This window comes from Engraulis encrasicolus, chromosome 12 (assembly GCF_034702125.1).
Source record: "Engraulis encrasicolus isolate BLACKSEA-1 chromosome 12, IST_EnEncr_1.0, whole genome shotgun sequence".
Lineage (NCBI taxonomy): Eukaryota > Metazoa > Chordata > Actinopteri > Clupeiformes > Engraulidae > Engraulis > Engraulis encrasicolus.
This window is the reverse complement of record NC_085868.1, coordinates 7,071,721-7,094,207: the sequence shown is the minus strand read 5'-3', so window position 1 is coordinate 7,094,207 and position 22,487 is coordinate 7,071,721. Positions and strand designations below refer to the sequence as shown.

The 22,487-nt window shown below is 42.0% G+C and overlaps 1 long non-coding RNA gene across 2 annotated transcripts; it reads left to right on the top strand.

Moving 5' to 3' along the window:
- Nucleotides 1–18,111: 18,111 nt before the first annotated feature.
- On the top strand, nucleotides 18,112–21,383 carry LOC134459250 (uncharacterized). 2 transcript variants are annotated; one of them, XR_010036823.1, is made up of 2 exons: nucleotides 18,112–18,487; nucleotides 20,529–21,383. It is a non-coding gene; the product is annotated as an uncharacterized LOC134459250 (long non-coding RNA). The 2 variants fall into 2 exon arrangements; XR_010036824.1 differs by having other exon boundaries at nucleotides 19,206–21,383.
- Nucleotides 21,384–22,487: the final 1,104 nt, after the last annotated feature.

The window sequence follows — 22,487 nt, the reverse complement described above, 5'->3', positions numbered from 1 at the left end:
ACAAGATCAGAGGTGGAACGTAACTAAGTATTTTTACTTCGTTACTGTACTTAAGTAGTTTTTTCTGGAATTTGTACTTACTTGAGTAAAAATAAAAATGCAGACTTTTACTTTTACTCAATTACATTTTTTGACAATTACTTGTACTTTCTACTCCTTACATTTCTAGGAGAAGACTTTGTTACTAGTTACATTTATCCTAGGTTTTCCTGTTGTGTTTCGTGGATATTTCAGTAGCCTCAGCTGCGGGCAGGGAGGCGGGACCAAGCCCCTCTTCCAAATTGACACCCAGACAGAAAATATACTTTTAAAAACATTAACAGGACTCCATAGTCATGTTCAAATAGAACCGAAAACCGTTGCAGACACTTTTTCCTATTGGATCAAGTAGGTAGACATGGAGAAAGACAGCCATTGCGTGAGTAGGCCTACTTGTACTTTTGTACTGAAAAGTACATTTAAAAGTTAGTACTTAGGACTTTTACTTAAGTACGTTTTTGGGAAACAACTTTTACTTTCACTTGAGTAATTTTTTCGCAGGGTACTTCTACTTTTACTTAAGTACACAACTTCAGTACTTCTTCCACCTCTGCACAAGATTCTGATGTGACCAGTGCTGGGTGTGTAGGCTAAGCTGTGGATTAAAGTAGAGTGATTGCAAGAAACAAAGACATTTGCTGCGACGAAGACAGCGTTTTAAGGTAGGCCTACACCGTTTGGTTATACATTTTGTTGACTTATGGTTGTGCTTTGAAGTAGCTAGGTTTGGCTTATTTGCTGCATGGTGGGTTTATTGCACAATGTAGACAGACTTTTTGTAAGCTATAGGCTACTATACTATATTTTGTAAGCCTACTCTTCTAAAAATCCCCACACTCAAAACTTTGTGCCCATGCTCATCCTGTCTTCCTTAAATGATATTTCAATTTCAAACAGTCAAAATGACAGTGGAGTGCACATTTGCATGGAACAGTTGCGTGATGTAGCCTAACCTAGTAGGCCTATGAATGCTTTGGACTGTGATGATGGCTCCAGTGGTGTAGTCTACTTTTTGAAGTGGGTATACTGTATATTTGAGCATTTTTTGATGTGTACTGTATATATTTGTGCTATTGTAAATAATGGATCAATCAATTTTAAGTGGGTATACTGTAATCCCTGAATTTTTTAAATGGGTGCGTATACCTGCGTTTTACATAGACTACACCACTGGCTGTGCATTTCATCAAGGCGTAGGCTAAATTCTCCAATTCAGGTTGATATTTTGACAACACTAATGTTCACATGTAGTACGACTGCAGATTTCGTGGCTTTTGTCTTTTTGGTTAGGAAACCATGTTGTTCGCTTTGTTTTTTTTTTGTTTTTGTTTTTTTAAAGAGGGCCGCCAAGGGGAAAATTCTCCCGGTGGAAAAAGGTGGGCCACTCCGCCCCTGGTTGCAGGCAATTAAGGCAGTTCTGAAGGCAAAAGGGGGTCCAACCCAACACGAGGAGTGTTCCTCTCTAATAAAAGGGTCCCAAACACCAATATCTATCTATTAATTAACCATTAGTTATCCTCAGCCAACTCTAATATAAGGGTCCCAAACCCCAATATTTATGTATTATTTATCACAAGTTATTATATGGTTGTGACGTCATCTGTCGAATGCTCCATTCATTTCAACGGGGCTCCCCAACGTTCGGACGTCTGTTATTTTTTCGATAACGGACGGGTTGGTCTATAACAGACCGCTGTCAATGGCAACAAGACTTTTCACTGCTAAAGCGACTTTTCATCAAGACTCTAATCAGCTGCTGTGATAGACAGCACCCGTTGTCCTGGCTACCGCTGTCAATGGCAACAAGACGTTCACTGCTAAAGCCACTGGCTTGTATACAAGTCAGTGGCTAAAGCGAATGTTTCATATCACTCCGCAGGGGGTCCGGTCTTTTGTCACTCTAATCAGCTGCTGTGATAGACAACACCTGTTGTCCTGGCTAGCCTACCTAGCTGTTGCCTAGCGGTGTTCCACAACGGCACTGTTTTGTTTTGCGCAGCAACAATCTTAACATTAAATAGGTCTAAAGAAATGACCCCGCATGTGTGAATCATTAAGTATATCCATATAATAAGCGGGTTAACTTTCGGCGAGTCGGTCGCTTTGTGGAATAGCAGCACTTCAGAGAGAACAAGACCCCTCCGCTCCGCGTCGGGGTCTAAAGATTCTCTCTGTCGTGCTGCTATTCCACGGTAGCGACCTTCTCGCCGAACGTTAACCCTTACATAATAGTTATCTAATAGTTAAGTAACAGCTTACTAATGTTCAGCATATGCATTAATAACAATTAATATGTGTCTAATGTGGCATTAAGTAACGATTATTAACCCTTACTTAAGTATTAGGTTGTAGCTACTTTACTGTTAATTATGGCCCCTTATTTGGAAGTGTTACCAGGCTTTATTTTAACCCTATCCAGACCGGGCTTTTTTGGCATTCCTGGGACCGGGGGGGGGGGGCTCTTTTGACCCCCCCCCCCTCATAACTTAGGAACCGAATGGCGTATGACCACCAAACTTGGAGGGGATGATCTTCAGCCAAAGATCTATGAATGACATCAGTTTGGTGTCATTATTGGATATTATGACGTCATTATGACATCATTTCCTGATTTTATTGCCCAAAATGTCACCTTAATGTATTTTCCATTTAACTTGGGTAATGCACATCAATTTTGGTTATTATGTGCATCAGACCACTTCAAATGTTCACAAGGGTGTCTGATGCTAATGAAAATGTAAAAAAAATATGAAAAGTGATGATGATGAGGCTTAGATTAGTGATTTTTGGTCAGGCGTACCTGTCAGAAAACCGTTGCCATGGCAACAACACAAATGATAAACCTAATATTTTGGTATCACATTGTGACTTTTCCTAGAATGAAGTTGGCTACAAAGTTTCGTAGTCATAGCTTTAGTCATTCAGGAGTTATACGACATCAAAGTTGATGCGGGCACTTTTAGCCCCCCCCCGGTCTGGATAGGGTTAAGGGGCCTTTCTTTACAGTGTCATTAGGTAGATTGGAATAAATGGTGTAGTAACATGTACGTATAGCTATATTACACGCTATTACATAACACATGTTGTATATAATGTACTATGAAGTGGTTTTATAATACTTAAAGTGATGTATTCTTCCATTGAACTGCTCAACTGCTGAACCTACAAGTGTCTGTTCTATGACCAACCATTAAAGGGACAGTTTGGTCAATTTCAACATGCAGTTGTATTGCTCACGCTACCCTTGACTTGTCAGTACCTGGTGATGCCACATTTTTCGGCTCAGCCCTTTCCGAGATATGAGCAATTCTAATGGGGGCAGCGTTTGTTTACATTTTTAAAAAATGAAACATAGGCCAACTCCAAATATTTTCCCAAAAGGTACTGCTGTTTGCTTGTTGTCTGCTGATGTTTTATAACCTTTTGGATGTTTTTGGGAATAAATAAAATGTTTTTTTGAAATGTAAACAAAGAGCTGCCCCCATTACAATGACCAGGATCTCGGAAACGGCTGAAGAAGAAAAAAAAAATCTCAGGCACTGACAAGTCCAGGGTAGTGTGAGCATTACAACTGCATGTTGAAATTGACCAAACTGTCCCTTTAAAGGGACACTGTGCAGGAAATGGTGAAAAAAGGTACTGCAACTATGCTGCTCATTGAAACTGGGCTGCCTATTGCCAAATTTGATATTAACCTGAAAGTTTACTAAGTAATAAACACATATTGGTAACACTTTATTTTAGGGACACATCTATTAGCACTAATACATACAATATTAATGCCTGTGTAAGTAACTTGTAAGGCATGTACTAAGCAAAATAAGACAGTTGTTAAGCATGTATTCACAAATGTCTTGTTCATGCCCAATTAGGGATTTATTACTAATATAACCTTAGTAAGGACCAGTAAGCCTATATTTCTATTTATTAGTAAGTAGTAAGTGGCAGAATACAATGTGTATAAGCTCCCGACACACTGTGTGAACAAACCCTGAACAGTGTGAAAACAGATGCAGAATAAGGGTCCCTATTCTAAAGTGATGCATTGGTCAGCCCAGATGGCTCAGGGCCTCTGCACTACCAAAGTCCTAGGGCCCCCACACCACCCAGGCCTGCACTAACTAGCCCCCCCGACCTACAAAGTGTAAGGGTAAATCAAATAATTAATATTAGCCCTACTGAGTCATCTAGTTATCTCTTGCACATAAGGTTGGAAGGTAACAGGAGCCTTTATATAGCAAGGATTGAACGTACACTTGTCAATGGCGGTGGGTTGGTGAGATGTAATTTTTGTCATGTACCACTGAGTTTTAATTGTAAAAAAACAAAATAAATGCAGAACATTAGAATAATAGTTTTGAAGCAAAACTAAACTACTCTTTTGTGATAATTAAGTGAATGTTTGAGAACATTAGCTTCAAGAAGTGCAGTGCATGATGGGTACGCAATCTAGGCCAACAGACAACCTACCCAGCTCTGAGCCTACGTCCTTAGCTCCTCCCCTCACTTGTGAAATTTAGTTGCTATCCAAACAATTTGCCATGTACGTAACAACAGAAATATTATCATTGCTGCATTGGCCATGCATTGCATTTCTGACTAAGGGCGTAGCCTACCCATCATGCACTGCACTTCTTGTAGCTAAGTTTCTCAAACATTAACTTATTTATCAGAAAGGAATAGCTTAGTTTCGCTTCCAAACTATTACTCATCGTTATATTCTGCATTTATTGTAGGGTTTTTACAATTAAAACTAATTGGTGTATGAAAAAATGACATCTCACCACCCACCGTCATTGATAACTTTACGTCCAATCCTTGCTATATAATGCTTCCAATTACTCATTGACATAATGAGTAGAATAAGTGAGATCTTCATACCTACTGAGACCAATGTAGTCTCTGAAATGTTCTTACACTTTGCTTCCCGGGGGGGGGACGTAGAGTGGGGGCCCTAGGTAGTGCGGGGGCCCTAAGCCATCTGGGCTGAGCAATGCATCACTTTAGAATAGGGACCCTTATTCCACATCTGTTTTCACACTGTTCAGGGTTTGTTCACACAGTGTACCAGGAGCTTATACACATTGTATTCTGGCCCTTACTGCTTACACATAAATAGAAATCTAGGTCTACTAGGTCCTTACTAAGGTTATATTGGTAATAAATCCCTTATTGTGCATGAACAAGACATTTGTGAATACATGCTTAACAACTGTCTTATTTTGCTTAGTACATGCCTTACAAGTTACTTACACATGCATTAATATTTTATGTATTAGTGCTAATAGATGTGTCCCTAAAATAAAGTGTTACCCAAATATTTTCTAGTATGGTCCAAGTAGAGTCATTTCAAAATGGCTGACCATGGAGAAGATCCCCCTTTTCATGTATGAAAAGTGCCATTTTTCCAGTCATAATGAATACTTTGAATTTGATGGTGGTGGTAAGTATTCATGAAAAAGGTAACATTAGTGAATGGGCAGCATGAATTCTGGAAATAAACAACTAAAAATCTCACACAGTATCCCTTTAAGGCATGGCTTACTAAAACTCTAAGAGTTCACTTAGCCACCAAAGTCTGGGATTGTTTCACGTGCTGTATGCCACATTCTCTTCCAATACACGCCAACCCCCTGAACTATGACGATCAAGCATCACACTCTGTACATCAGGTAATTCATCATTCAGTCAGACTGTTTATTTCCAGCTCCAAGCATTCAAAACGTCATCTTCAGAAGACTGACACTTGACATACCTAGGCCCTCAAAAGGAATCCCCTATGCACTTTTAAGGTCAATAGTCATAATTACAACACATAACTCCCACATCTTTATTATAGGAATTTTATTGAAGCCTTCAGTTGGAATGCTTTCAAATACAATAATGCAAAAGTATAATATTATACAGAAATGTAGGATTGTGGCAATGTTACCATTTCAGAAGATGCTATTTGTATAATACGGCAACATCCGTATGAAGCTGAGTATGAAAGGGAATATCTACAGTCATGACTTTATACATGTGTAAGCCTTCATATAGAAAATAGTGCACACCCAAAAAGCCACTGTTATCTGAAAACAAAACCTATGAAAAGCTGAGCACATGTAACAAAGGTCATCATGCACAGAAAAGACTGAGGAAAAACGCTAAATACATATAGGCCACATATATTACCCATACTGTTCCATTACACGTCAACCTCCTGAACTATCACCATCAAACATCACACTCTGCACATCAGGCAATTCATCATAGTCAAACTGTTTAACTCCGGCTCCAAGCGTCCCAAAACGTCATCCTCAACACATGGCTTACACATGTGCAAATGCTCTCTGCGCTCTGTTTTGGGGGCAAGCATCTCTTTTGAAAAAAGAAACCCGACATATTTGTGGCCACTTAAGGAAATGATCATGTTCATTTGGGATGAGAGATCAAGGCGCTGGTAGCTCCCCTCTCTCCGCTGTAAAAACGCGCTGTCAGTGGCCGTGCATTATAATAGGCTGGTAAATGTTAACACGCTCCTAAGAGGATGTGTGAGTGCGTGTGCGTGTACGTGTGCATTATGTGTGTGTATGTGTGTGTGATGTGAACATGCACACGACTGTGTTTGTTTGTAGGCTATTTGTGTGTATACAGTATGTGTGTGTGAAAGACAGGGTGTGTGTGCCTGGTTGCATGCGGCTGTGTGTAATGGTGTGTAATTTTCTGTGTGCACGTGTGTGTGTGTGTGTGTGTGTGTGTGTGTGTGTGTGTGTGTGTGTGTGTGTGTGTGTGTGTGTGTGTGTGTGTGTGTTTGCATATTCTCTCTGAGGTGGTCTCCCGCAAGCCTTCTCCAAATGACTAGTTAGGCATTAAGACTCAGTGGGAAGCCGTCAGTCGTCGTTGTGTATGTGTGGTGTGTGTGTGTGTCAGTGGGAAGCCATCTCTCCTATGTTTGGCTTCTCACCAAGAACTTCAATCAAGCACCCACCATTACATCAGATACAGCACATGCTCACTGCACACAGAACACACACACACACACACACACACACACACACACACACACACACACACACACACACACACACACACACACTACATACATACAACAAGCACTTAAAGCACTTTGACCTGTTGACCTCTCTAGCTAAGTAAGACTAGCAAACCGAGCAGAGATGACCTTTGTGATGCTGTCTGGCCTGAAGGCGCTAAGTACACAAACAAGTCCTGCTAGCATCCAGCTGAGTTGCTTACATGTGCCTTAGTGTGAGAGTGTTTGGGTATTTGAGTACCAGTGAAGTAACTGAAAGTTATTTGTAAAGCCTGTTTATATGCGATTTGAACGGTTCTTAAGTGGATAGAAATATACAAAAGGGTACAAATGGAAAAAGGAAACAAAATTTGCACATATCAAACCTAAGACTAATGGGTTTAGCCCATTAAGACACGGCATTATAAATTGGCTGTTACCAGAATGGTACTAAAGACCAAGTCGTAGTGCATGATTTAAGTTTCTGTGTTATGTCATAGTACAGTAGTGCTATGGTAATTAACCTTTCAATTACTATTACAGCGTGCCACTGGTGGTATGGCGCGCATTATGGGGTTTTAAACACCCACAATAATAACATGTACACAAACAAGTCCTGCGTCATTGGGCTGCTTACATGTGGCCAAGTGTGTGACTGTTTTAGTGTTTGAGTATTTGAGTGAGTACCAGTGAAGTAAGCGAAAGTTATTTGTAAAGACTTTTTACATATTGTTTGGACTACCTAAAGTGGATAGATTATGAAAGGGTAAGAATTACCCATATCAAACCGAAGCTATGGCAGGGTTGGTTATAACTCCAACAACAATAATACAATTGATCACATCAACAATAATACTGAGGTCACATAGTTTAACTGCTTTGTGTAGAGCACTCATTGTCACCAAAATAGTAATGACCAAGTCTTAACCTGCTCTTTAAGCAGAGTTGTCAAAAGGGAAAGTAAAAAAATAAAGAAACAGTTTCGTTCCAATACAGGTAACTTATCTGAGTAACCAGTAGACCTGTGTACTTGGCTTGACTCTGCGCTGGTTGGATCAAGTTTGTGGTGTTCTTGTTAGGATTTATTGTCTATCAGTAACAACACAGTCTATCTACCTCATTAGGTACAATGGAGTAAATGTGTAACAGCTATGTAATATCATGAGCACGTGTTGCACTTACACCATGAACTTACTTTTACTTTTACTTTTGACACCTCTATTCTTAAGGTTCCCAGCACTGCTGTGTGATTTAGTTGAGTGTTTTCAGCAAATAGTGAATGGGCCCACCGGCAGGCTCATCTGCTACACAACCAGAAATCTTGACTTTTTTTCCTTTCCTTTGCACAAATCTTTCATTTCCTTTGGGAGGAATAAGATATCTGTACTCGAGTCTCAAATGCCTATTTCTCCAGTTGGATTTCAAACATGTCACCGAAATTAGTGACCTGTGTGATTCTTTACAACCCGGTTGGCATGGCGATGTACTGCTGAGAAGGCAGTTTCCGTGGAAACCCATCCATTAGTCCATCTGGATGTGAAACAACAGTGGGCTAGGGGGCATGTTTCAGGCCCCAGATGGATTCCCATGTCCCAGACGTAATTATTTCTCTACCAAAAAAGCCTCCACAATGGCGACTTGTTCCTTGGCCATTACCTGAGGCGAAGATACCAGGTTCAGGAGGCAAAAGCAAAGCTTGTAGGTCCAACAAATATATCAGCATTCTCTAGTAAAAGTCCTCCTACACATATTTTCTCAAGGTGATTGAGTAAACCAGCTGATCTCCAGGTAGATAAGATAATGAGTGAAATGAGCTGGGGTAAGAGAGAATACATGGCACCACTGGCTATTCTATTCCACCCCTGCTTCTTTAAAGGGACACTGTGCAGGAAATGGTCAAAAAAGGTACTGCAACTATGCTGCTTATTGAAATTGGGCTGCCTATTTTCTTTACATGAAAGTTTACTAAGTATTAAACACATAATTTCTAGTATGGTCCAAGTACAGTCATTTTTGCAGCTAAAAATGGCTATTTTTGGAAATTCAAAATGGCGGACAATGGAGAAGATCCCCCTTTTCATGTATGAAAAGTGCAATTTTTCCAGTCATAATGAAAACTTAGAATTTGATGCTGGTGGTAAGTATTCATGAAAAAGGTAACATTAGTGAATGGGCAACATGAATTCTGGAAATAAACAACTAAAAATCTCACACAGTGTCCCTTTAATGTTTTGTCTCAGGAAAAGCATCTTTATCGAAATCTTTAGGCTGTCAACTAAACTAAACCCTTAGCCTAACCCAGTAGTGTTTTATATCTCAGCTTCATGGGTAGTCCATACAGGCAGCACACTGGCTCATCCTGCTAAGGGTTAAAAACAGATTGGACTAATAATTTATTCATTCAACTAATTTAGTAATTTATGAACAGCGCAAGCCTAAACAACAGCGAGCAACCGTTTTATAATTTCTACATGCACTCATATTCCCAAATACGTGGCTTACAGTTTTGTCTTTCTTTCAGAGTAGGCCTACTTCGCATCCCAATTCACAATACACCAAGACAAGACATTTGGGAAAATCTATACATGCACAAACATTAATTGGTGCAAGTTAATATCTCAATCATACCACAGATGCTGAAGTGCATGTAAACATGGCAGTGGGCCTACTGGTTCCCCTTGGTGCCCATGCCTACATGTCTCTTCTCCTTCGCTAATTGTGCCTGTGAAAAAGAGACGCTTCTAATTAAGCAATTATTACCTAATTAGGGAGCCAAGCTGACATGACAGCGAGAGGCAGCTCCGTTTGACCCCCAGATAGTAAACACAGCAGAGTTGTAAACGTGACATGTCGACATCAAGGCCATTCGCTCTCAGTCACAATCTCAGGCAATCCTCCCACTCCCCTAACCTCACACGCACACACACAAATGCACACACACACGCACATAGACACACACGCACGCATGCATGCACACACGCACATCTCCTCGTGGCCCACTATACTGTTGTTGAAAGAGAGAGAGGAAAATAAAGAGGTGTGTGTGTGTGTGTGTGTGTGTTTGTGTGTGTGGGAGGTGGGGGGAGCTGTGAAATACTTCTCTCCCCCTTGGGAAATGGGGGAACGAGGTGCGGGTGGATTGAAGTGAAGAAAAGAGTAGCAATAAAGCCGCTGAGCGTGCGCGCGTGTGTGTGTTGTTTGGGCTTGGGGCTTCCACACGCCATCACTTTCAGCTCCACCTACAGAGCTTGGGGGAGCTCATCCATCACGACAAACTGCTCCCTCCCCCTTCACCACGACATCGCAACCACACACACACACACACACACACACACACACACACACACACACACACACACACACACACACACACACACACACACACACACTCAAACAGACAACACACAACACACACACACACACACACACGGACACAGGGACACACACACGGACAGACACACAAAACTGTTCCCCACCCACCTAATGACAACACCAGCCAACCAGCCAACCAGCCAGTACCCAACAACATTCTCAACCCCTCCACTCCAACTCTCCAAACCTGGGCCCTGACAATTAGCCTTCTCGTAATGACATCAAACAAGCTGAAGTGAAGCCGGTAGAAACGACTACATGTTTCAGGATGAAAACGATCGAAAATAGTGGCATTCATGTTTTTTTTTTCCCATTTCACCAGGACAATTGCTTATACCTGCTTCGCATGCATTGAAATCAAATGTGCATCAAAAGTGTCTGAGAAGTTTCTGATGTCACGTCACCTCTCCAACCCTTCCAATTCCACTCCAACCCCAGACCCAGGACCTACCAACCTCTCCCAAACCCAACCATTCCAACCCTGAATCCTGGGCTTAACCACCTCTCCCAACCCAAAAACTCCAATCCTTCCACTCCTCAACCCAGAGCCCACCTAGCCCTACACCCCAGTCCAGAGACCACCTTCCCATACCCTCTACACAGGCAAGACCGGACGACCCGCACTAATCCTGACCGTGGGGGTCACCCCAGCAGGGTTAGAAGGAAAGAGAGAGAGAGAAACAGAGACAGAGAAAATGTGTGTGTGTGTGTGTGTGTGTGTGTGTGTGTGTGTGTGTGTGTGTGTGTGTGTGTGTGTGTGTGTGTGAGTGTGAGTGTGAGTGTGAGTGTGAGTGTGATTGTGAGTGGTGAGTGTGTGTTTGTCTCGGGAGGGCATATGTCAGCCAGCCGTCAGCCAGCAGGGTCGCCACGACGAACAAGTGGATGTGGCTGCAGCTCACCTCCGGGTCAAGTGGGCGGAGCTCTGGCTCACCTCTGGGTCCGGGTCAGATGGTATCTAGCCAGGCTTTGTACGCCTGATGGACAGACAGATGGATGAGTGGATAGAAAGAGAGAGAGAGATGGATGGGTGGATAGCCGCATTCCTTCACCTCGGCCAGAACAGCTGTTGAGCGAGGGGGACAGACGGGGCATCCTGAGGGAGAATAGGCCACTCTTAGCTGAACTACCAGAGAATAGAGAAGAGCAGGAGAATGGAGCACTTAGACAGCAAAAGAAAAGAGCAAGATAAGACTATAGACTGTGGAAGTGGGCAGAGGGCTTCTAGACAGATAGCAATGGAATAGAGAGGATAATAGAGTTGTTATTCCTGTCAGCCAGGTTCTTGTATAGGAAATAGTTTACAATGTTTTCTTGCAGACCCCTCTCAAATATGGTCTGAGGGAATGCATGTGAGTAAATGGTGCACCTTCTTTGATATTTACGACTCGAAATGGGACATTGGCCATTGTCTTGGTGTTTAGGATCAGGGATAACATTGACAGTTGCGATTCTCTTTATGTGTGTGGCCGCAACCCTCCTTCAAAATCTGACACAAAATCGGGAGTCGTGTAGTTTGAGCCTGGCTTTACTCTCTCTCTAAATGACCTCCGCATTCAATGGAGGATTTTTGGACTGTATGACGGGTTTTAAATGATTGAGTCCGACCAGCAAAATAAATACGATGTTGCTGTCAAAATGTGTAAGTGTGAAAACTGGTCGACTACAGTAGTGGGGTTTGTATGAAATGTACACTGACTGTATCCATGGTAATCAAATAACTCCACAACAATGTATTCGAGTCTGAACATTTTCATTTGTCCAGGTTGTGTTATTCAAAAAAGTTCTGTTAATAGCAAGTGGACTTGCCTAAAGTTTAATACTACAGCTTCTGGAGCACCCCATAAATGTTTAACCCAGTAAGACAGTCAGACCCAGTTGTACTGTAAATTAGCTATTACCGCCATGGCAATGACCAAGTCATCATGTAATGCTTAAGACCCTGTGCATTGTCATTGGGGTGTAGTACTACGGTTGTTAAGTTTTTTCAGTGACTATTAAAGCATTTTACTGTTGTAACGGTATGCGTTAAAAGGCTACCCTTGCTATTGTAACCCTTCAGTTTTCTGGTGTAGGGTCCTGCTTTTTTCGCTTCCAGTGGCTGCTGCTGTTGCTGCCAGAGGTGCTCCTGGGTTGCAGTGGACTTGCATCACGCTTGCTGCAACACTGGACATTGAAGATTTGTGTGTTTGCTGCTGACCAGTACAATTCAGCTCTAACAGCCCTCAGGAGCACAAAATAATGTAGAGATATATCTGGTGCTATTGCTATTGCTGAGGTAATCAATAAATGTTGCATTATTATTTCATCATCAACCATATAGCAGAGAGGTATTCTCTCTCTCTCTCTCTCTCTCTCTCTCTCTCTCTCTCTCTCTCTCTCTCTCTCTCTCTCTCTCTCTCTCTCTCGCTGAAGATGAGAAGTTGGTGTTGCGGCTTTAATGAGGGAACTCGTTTTCTTTTTCTTTTTTTCTGACTGGTAAACAATGATATACTGAAATCTCTGTATTAATTGGACATTGGTCTAAGAAATGACTTTTTTAAACCTCAAACCTCTCTCTCTCTCTCTCTCTCTCTCTCTCTCTCTCTCTCTCTCTCTCTTTCTCTTTTTCCATCTCTCTCTCTTTCTCTTTTTCCATCTCTCTCTCTATCTCTCTATCTCTCTCTCTCTCTCTTATTTTTAATCTTCTTTCGCCCACATTTCTCACTGTCTGCACCACTTATTCTCGGTCTCTTTATCTGTTTTTCTTTCGTCCTTTCTGTATTTCTTTCTTTATCACTCTCCATCTGTCTTGGTCTCTCTCTCTCTCTCTCTCTCTCTCTCCTACCCCTTTCATCCCGCTCTCTAACTTCTCTCAATGTCTCTGCCTCTCCCCCCTGACCCCATCCCCCCCTTTCTCTTCCTCTATCCCCCATTCCGAGAGGGGTGCGTTTCTCTTGCCTCTGAAGGTGAAAGCTGCCATTTGTTATCCATTAGGGCGGCTGAAGGGAAGTGTTGTAGGATTAGAGGAGGAAGAGGCTGAGAGACAGGGAGAGAGCGTTAACACATGAGTGCCATTATCCTGGCCTAAAGTATGCCAATGGTGCTGTGCCTGGTGTGTGTGTATGTGTGTGTGTGTGTGTGTGTGAGAGAGAGACAGAAAGAGAGAGACAGAGAGAGAGAGAGAGAGAGAGAGAGAGCACTAGACAGCCTTGGCAATACGTGGATGCGAAGCTGCCTTATACAGCAAGTGACACACTGTGTGTGGAGAGCACAGTTTGTCCTGAAAAAAAAATGTCCAAGATCAAGGGCCAGAACGAGGGCCAGATCCATTCTAGAACCGGAATGTACTAGCACAAAGTAACTCTCAATGTTTAAAATGGGATTAAAGAGCAAAGGTTCTGTGCTATATAGACATACCCATGGGTGGGCGAGGGCGGGGCCTAAGAATACCCACTTATCAATCAGGCCCACCTAAGAAGGCTGTATAATTGTATTGACTAAGTAATAAAACAAATGTCAAAAGACTGACACTATTGTAAGATAACCTGGATGAACGAGAATATTCACACAGAAAAAAGTAGCCTGCATTACTGTATGTCTTTTACCTTGGTCCATCTTATTTGTTTTTCTGGTCCAGGATGATACAACTTCAATTGTACTGTGTTAGTAAAAAAAAATGTCTATAATGTCATAGTAGTGTTGTGATGAAAGTAGAACGGCATGTACAAGCATAAACCCCAACTCCGGTGAAGTTGGGACGTTTGGTAAACAGTGAATAAAATCAAAATGCTATCATTTTCAAAACATTCAATCTATTCATTAGATTGAGGATAGTGAAAAGACAACATATTAAGTGTTAAAACCGAGAAAAAATATTGTTTTGGGGGACATATGTACTCATTTCTAATTTGATAAATCCAACACGTCTCAAAAGAGTTGGGACGGGGACAATAAATGGCAGCAAATATCGAGGAAGACTAAAAACAAAACAAAAGACAACACTTAACAGTTAAATACATTAACCGATGAGATGATTTTATATAAAAAAACGTGTTAATTCCTATCTTGGACATGATTTCACCAGCTTAAATGGTGGGTGTATTCCTTGTCATGTTTTGCAATGTTTTCCTTTCTGTAGTGCTTACAGTGTGACAGGTCTTGACCAAAAGCCCACCATTTTATCACCTGCTGGTCCTTATGATGGAGCCAAACTGTTAAAACATAGTAGAGAATGCAATTTGACCTTACTATGTGGCAGTAATCGAAGATCTCCCTTCAAAATATAATGCATGAGTGGCTTTTCATGCTGTTTAAAACCCATTTATACCATTCAGCACTGTATTTAACTCTACAGATGAGTGAGAACATCTTAACCAATGCACTACTGCACCCGCATGCCATCATGGAGGCTGACTTTTGAAGTTAGCACTAACACAAGTTGGATGGTCCATTTTCACTGTAGCTCAGGATGTGCAATGCTCTATTATTGTCAAAAAGAATGGACTTCTACAACTTCTGCTGACTTCTGTAAGCAAAGGACAGTTTCCCATGTCTTCTGGGTTTATTTCAAGTGAGCTCAGGTGCTTAGGAGAATGTTACACCCCTGTATCATTTGCACGCATTAAGCAGTCTTAATATGGTCAATTTTCAATAGCTCTAGCACTCCAGGAATTAGAGTGAGACTACAGCCAATATATATTTCATGGTGTCATGAACCTATACAATGATTTTAGTAAGAAAAATATGTCTTATATACACTCAATCGTGGTAAATCAAAGGGAATTCAAAAATGTATGTAATAACTATGGTAATTATTCCATTTGCATCTTTAATTCTGAGTGACTCAGCCTCTCTGTGATGATCTTATACCTGGACACCTATTGTCCGTCAGTACAATTCATTTTGAAATGTTCTTCTTTGTTGTTTGATCTTATTTGGATGTTTACTAAATTTCACTGATCCCCGTCCCAACTTATTTGAGACGTGTTGGATTTATCAAATTAGAAATGAGTACATATGTCCCCCAAAACAATATTTTTCTCGGTTTTAACACTTAATATGTTGTCTTTTCACTATTCTCCATCTAATGAATAGATTGAATGTTTTGAAAATGATAGCATTTTGATTTTATTCACTTTTTACCAAACGTCCCAACTTCATCGGAGTTGGGGTTTGTATAAACCCCAAGTGTAAACTGCCATGTACAAGTATAAACACGTGGGTCTGAATCAAGAATGTCTACTGTGTGAAAATGCTTAACAAATGATGTGTGTGTTTGCTCAAGGTGGTCCCACACCAATCTCAGAAGACTGAATGATGTGTTTTTCAGTCCTGTGTTTTTCACGCACGCACACACGCACGCACACAGACACACACACACACACACACACACACACGCATGCACGCGCACACACAGACACGAACGCAGACACGAGCGAACACACACACACACACACACACACACACACACACACACACACACACACACACACACACACACACACACACACACACACACACACACAATGGACGCCAGGAGGAGTGCTAGAGCCAAGAGTGTGGTGCCAGTAACAACAAAAAACTGAGTTGTGACAGAAAACATTTCCCCTTCAATTTCACACGTACCTTCATGACCTCAAATATGACCTCGACACCCCCTCTCAGTATGTGTGTGTGTTTGTGTGTGTTTTTCTGACCAGCAGCAACAACCACACACACTCATATGACCTCTCAGTGTGTGTGTGTGTGTGTGTGTGTGTGTGTGTGTGTGTGTGTGTGTGTGTGTGTGTGTGTGTGTGTGTGTGTGCGCGCGCGCGCGCGCGTGTGTGTGTGTGTGTGTGTGTGTGTGTGTGTGTGTGTGTGTGTGTGTGTGTGTGTGTGTGTGTGTGTGTGTGTGTGTGTGTGTGTGTGTGTGTGTGTGACCAGCAGCACCCGCCACACACACTCAAAGGTCAGCACTAAAAACACACTGCCGACAGTTTAGATTGTACACTGTCCATAGTTTGAACAACACACAGCTTCAAAGTCAAAGACTGAGGCCCAATACCTGCACTGAAGCACCCATATGCCACCCACACAGGCATACTGCTCAGAACACTTTTGTTGTCTATTACGTATTATGACAATATTATTATTATTATTATTATGATCATGATTGTGATTATGATGATGATGATGATGATGATGATGATTATTGTTATTAATTGCATTAGGGCCAGCTACAATTTGTCTATGAACATCCATTTGCACTCTACACACCCAGGTGAAGTTACTTGTTTGTGGTTTATTGGTTCTCAATTCCACTTTTTTGTGAACTGCTGTGCCATTTATCTGGTATTAAAGTGAGCTAGATAGCAGGGGCTGTATGGCTCCACATGTACTGATGATGGAGTTGTAGCTTGTGGATTTTCTCTTGGATTTTTTTATGCCTTTATAGAGGACCCCACACAGAGCCATTTTCTCTCTCTCTCTCTCTCTCTCTCTCTCTCTCTCTCTCTCTCTCTCTCTCTCTCTCTCTCTCTCTCTCTCTCTCTCTCTCTCTCTCTCTCTCACACACACACACACACACACACACACACACAAACACACAGACACACACACACCCACGTCATGAATCGCTCCGCTGATTGACTCTCATCAGCCAGAGTGTATGACCTTTGACCTGTAAAAGCCGGAAGTTCACCCCCTCGCCAGAGAGGAAAGAAGAAGAGAGCGGAAACAGCTGCCTCTATGGCGTCACCGCGCCGCCATTTTGATTTTGTTAGATATGGACGTTCCATGTAAATAACACAATGTTCAGACTCATACATGAGTGAGGAATGAAACCGTGTGTTGTTTTCTCTGTCGACCACATTTTCATCAAATTCACTTATTTCGCATTGTATTCATTTGATACGGGATTAATAGTTGATTTCTACGTTTTATTAAAAAAAAAACCCGTGATGACTGGAAACGGCAACTCTACAAAAAAGTTCCTTTTTGGGAACTTCTAGACGCAACGCTGACTCTTCCTGAAAAGGCAAGTGGCTTAATGTTTTTGTATTGCATAAATATGACAAGTAACTATCCACTTAGCAGTAAGTTCGTCATTATCTTTATATTCGTCATCAAATGGATTTAATATTATGGTTGTATTCATGGATCTTTCTGGACAGTGGGTGATGTGTGTCGGCCGTTAACGTTAGCATATCTCCATGGACAGCTAAGTGTCTATGATGTTAAATTATTAGGCCTATGTTGAGTATAACTATTTTATTCGTAAGTATAAAATGGAAGTTAACACATCTCCTCCCAGTCGTTGTTTTGGAATTTTAGCCTTAGTCTCCCGGCCAGTTTCATAAATTTTCATCAGCCAGCGAACATTTTGTCCGATGGGCATGTGTAATTTCTAGAAGTGCTAGTTCTTCAGAAAAAGGATACGTGCCTAAGTACACTAAACCAACGTTAGTTCTGCTGCTGTGTTGTTCCGGTTTTTATTCCAAACTTCCATTTTCACTCCTAATGTTCACCCTGACGTGAACAGGAAATGTGCATGATATCATTTGACTGTTGTAGGCCCCTAGAGTACTTCTAGGTGTTTTCATGACCGATGTCAGTTAACTTTTTGGGAGCCAACGCATGTGAGGCGAAACGTGTTTTTTACCTGACTTGGGAGTCAAATGTTTTGAATGTCTACTATACATTGATTAAGGCATTTTCACGCACACGAGCAGGAAACAATGATACATTACTAATACTTAATTCAAGTCAGTGGCAGGAAATGATAAACCATAACCAGCAACGCATTAATTACAGCAATGCATTACTTTTTCTGCAACTCAGAGAATACCTTAAGTTTGGCAGTTTTTTAGCAACTCAGTCAACATTGCATGTAAGCTTAACACAATAATGCATATTTTTTCTTTTTTGTGTCACTCCTCACCACATATGGCAGATTTAGTGTGAAGAGCCACCTGTACAAGATTCCTGGGACAGCAGAACATGCACCTCACGCACTACCCTGGCACCCTGGCTGAACAACCCGCAGCACATCATCTCCAGCTGAGAGGGGGACTCATACATTCATTTGAAATCAGCTCTACTGAGGTGAAATGATCAAGAGTCAAAAGCATGCTGAAGAGATAAACTTGATGATGGCTATGTTTATTTAATTAGCATTGTTTATATAGATTACACATTCCTTGTAAAAAAAAAAATAATTAAAAAATTAGTTGTCGGAGCAAGATAACATGCACTGCTCCACCTGGGTGTCTTCAGCAGTATGCACAGCCCGTCGTTCATTGCAACCTGAAGCTACTGTAGGCCAGGGGTCCCAAACTTTTTTTTAAATCTGGGGGCCACATTATTGTTCCTGACTGTGATCAGGGGCTGGAATCAATACCAATCATGTAAAAAAGGTGTGTGGGTGGGGGGGGGGGGGTCAAAATTCCGATGTCAATTTCATTAATTTTCTTGATTTCTTTGTTTTCATGGCTTTGGCGTTCTGATTGCCCACCTTCAGTTGAAATTTTATCCTCATCAATAAGTATGTATTAACAAGGAACTCTTTGCAGGACAGACAGCTGGCGGAACATATAACAGCATCCAAATTCACACTCTGATATACTGCAGATTTTAAGAGTGCCAGGACATGTTTCCCTTTAGAAATGTGGGGGTATTGGCATCTAAAAATGTGTTCAATTTGCTCTGTTGTACGCTGTAATACAACACTTGGTGGGAATAACCCATCCCTGAACTGCTTATATCTGAAAAAGGTGTATTTCTCCTTGAGTGTATCTCTGTCCTCCTCGTTTGCCTCCCACAGCGTAACACAACTCTTGCAATCAAATTTGGCAGAGGCTCTGAAGGCCACATAGCCAGCAAGGTACACTGACACATTGCCCTCAATGACGTCCAGCCCCTTCATGAACTCTGTGTTGTCCAGTCCAGGGAATGTGGGTTCCTCATCAGTAGACTGTACGTGAGGCATGGTCAGTGCGGTGCATGGATGGGGAGTTGCCATCTGCGATGACTCAGTGCAGCTCTACAAAATCATTGCAAAAGATTACAGACTTACAGTATACTAATCATGTGTGACACTTTTGTTTTTGAAAGGGTGTTTCGTCTACCTCAAACAAATGGGACAATTGCAGCAATAGGTGTATTTCCTCCGGTTCGCAATTTGTATTTCTCCCAAATGTCATTAGATAGTCTAGCACGGCCTGCCTGTAGTCTAATCGGAATTGCTGAGGGTCTGGATTGTCCCTGTGCCCGCCCTTCGCTCTGATCACCCCAAAGAAGTGTTCCAGGCAGTCCTGGTTGAGGTGCCTCGTAAATAGAAACTGAAATCCTTTCTCTGTGAATGCAAATGACAAACAGTACATTGGCCAACAGCAGAAAACATGCAGTGGTGGACAAAGCTCATTAGCATTAGCAAAGCTCAATTTGAATAATTATGCCTTATTGCTGCTACCTTTCAATTCAGCCCAGATTTCCTTGATTGCTCTTAGGTTATGCCTCCAACCATTTAGGCAATTCAAGCTGTTGCCACTGGCACATCTGACAGATGCCAGCCAGTTAATACTCTCATTGATAAAATCAATATGTGTCTCTCTGAAGGCATCCTTTTGTGGTGTGCTGCTGGACAATGTGCTACTGTTAAAGCAGTCAAACATCTGGTTAAAGTGGGCTACAAAATCTGCCGTCGTTTTTGCCCCCTCTCTTAGCTTCCCCATGTCTGCCATGGTGAGCAGTGCAGCCGCAACAGAATGACTAAGAACCTGTAATAAAAAAATAAAAAAAATCCCATTTTCAGGACCATAGATAAAGATTGTAAATTGAATGTTATACGCCTGCATGACAGTTTTCACTTGTGGCTTACCTGAGTGGCGAGAGGCACACTCATTGTTGAAAAGGCAGTGAGGGACAGATGCCGTTGGGTTAACTTGGGTGCCATTCGGTGTTGTCTTTGTGAATCAATTTTAAACATTTCAGTGATGTCTCCCCATTCTGCCAATTTGTCCCCTATGTAAAATCCATATTTTCGCAAATTGTTTCTGATGTTTTCATTAAATGGGGGGGGGTCGAATAAAAAATGAATCTTCTGGCTTTTGACAAAGAAGTACGGTTTTTCTTCTGTTATACCCAGGTTTCTACAGGCTGCCAGGTTGTTGCTGCCTTGGTCCATTACCAGCACCATGGGAGTGAAGCCAGTGTCAAGCACCTTTTCCACCGCCTCCATGATTTTGGTTTTTAAGACCCCATGCTTCATGGTCCCAGATGACAAGAAGTACCCTATGGGTTGTTTCCATTTCCCAGTTAGACTACGGATCATGAAAACCCCTGCATGGTTGGCTGGTCTTCCCCCTTCGTCATACCCTTCTACTTCATCTTTCGAGATGTTATAATTTAGGCTACATTTCAATGTAATTTCATCAAATGTGATGGCAACGTGCCTATCTCGCTCTTCCATATGCTGCACTTGATGTTTAAGTGCATACAGCACAGGTTCATGCCATCCCGGCCCGATGTCTACTCTCTGCAAGATATTTGAAAGGGTCCTGGCTGTAGGGAGCTTGAAAATTCTCCTCATGGTTCGGTAGGCTTTTGGCCCTGTACCCTTAACCTGTAACGCCCAACTTTTCATGAAGTTGCTCCACCGAATGGCCCTTGGTTTTTTTTTTTGGCATTATCAATTTGCTCGTTGACAAATTGTGCGGCTTGTTTTGGCAATACTTTGGAAATTTCCCTCTTTAATGTTTGTTTGCTGATAGATGGTGTCTTTTTCTTTAGCCTTGACAGCTTTGATTTGTAGCAGCCAATTTTTCTTTTCAGTTTTTTCCACTGTGTTGTCATTGCTGACACTGGCCAGTACATCAGTGCCTAAAAAGAAATGTGACAACTGTAACAACAGACTTATGCACAGACTACTACCTATGCAGTGTTCAACACTCAGAATGTATCTGTTACCACCATTTGCCATTAAATCACTTACTATCCAGGATCTCTGAGTCTGTTGTCTCAATTTCAAGTGCGACCCGTTTTCGGGGTGGTGGACGAACTGTGTCTTGAGATTTAGGGGGTTGGGACAGTCTACTAGCCAGGGTACGGCCATTGGCAGTAGGCCAGATTTCCTGCAGAATGCAAAGTATTGTAATGTTTATATTTCTACAAACACACTGTAAGCCCAGTTATGAATTGTCTGAGTAAAAAATGTTGAAGGTGTAATCAAAACTTTAGTGTTGCACAAATGAACATATATTGACTTTTTTGTACAATGAACAAAGGCTTTGCCACTCAGATGAACAGACTGCGATGAAGACTGGGAAAGACTCAAATTTATTTTGTCTTTACTGAATTGAGGGGGGGGGGGGGGGGGGGGGGGGGGGGGGGGGGGGGGGGGGGGGGGGGGGGGGGGGGGGGGGGGGGGGGGGGGGGGGGGGGGGGGGGGGGGGGGGGGGGGGGGGGGGGGGGGGGGGGGGGGGGGGGGGGGTGGGGGGGGGGGGGGGGGTAAATCGAAGGAGGTAATAAAGATGCTAAAGCACAAGTGAAATCCAGGAGGATTTACAATATTATGTGAACTCCAGGCAAATGTGAGGACAAACACAAGGACAAGGGCACCAAAGCACTTTGAGTCAACTAGATATAGTATGTATAAATACATTTGAGATATGATTTGGTTTGAAGACACATGTAGGATGGTAATGGCAATCAACAGAAAACATGACACCAGGATAAGGTGACTCCGCAAATACGAAGACATCCCATGGAAAAAGTCTAGAACTTTTCAAACATATATGGGTTGAAATTAAAAAATAAAAGAGGTCATCAAACAATGACAATAGTTCAATGCACAGTCAACATCAATGAAAGGCAAGGGGTTCTGACAATGTAAATAAGCTTACAGTTCTGGAAGGATCTCAACTGTTGCAACAGAATGAGTCCATGAAAGTCCAAAAGATGGAGGCATACACAGTGATATAAAATACAGAGTGCAGCAATATACAAATTGTTGAGTGCATGGCAAAGTTCTTAAAGGTTGAGGGGGATGGCCTCTTGTTAGTGGACTGGAATGGCCTTTGGTGAACAGGGGGCATGGCTAGACGGT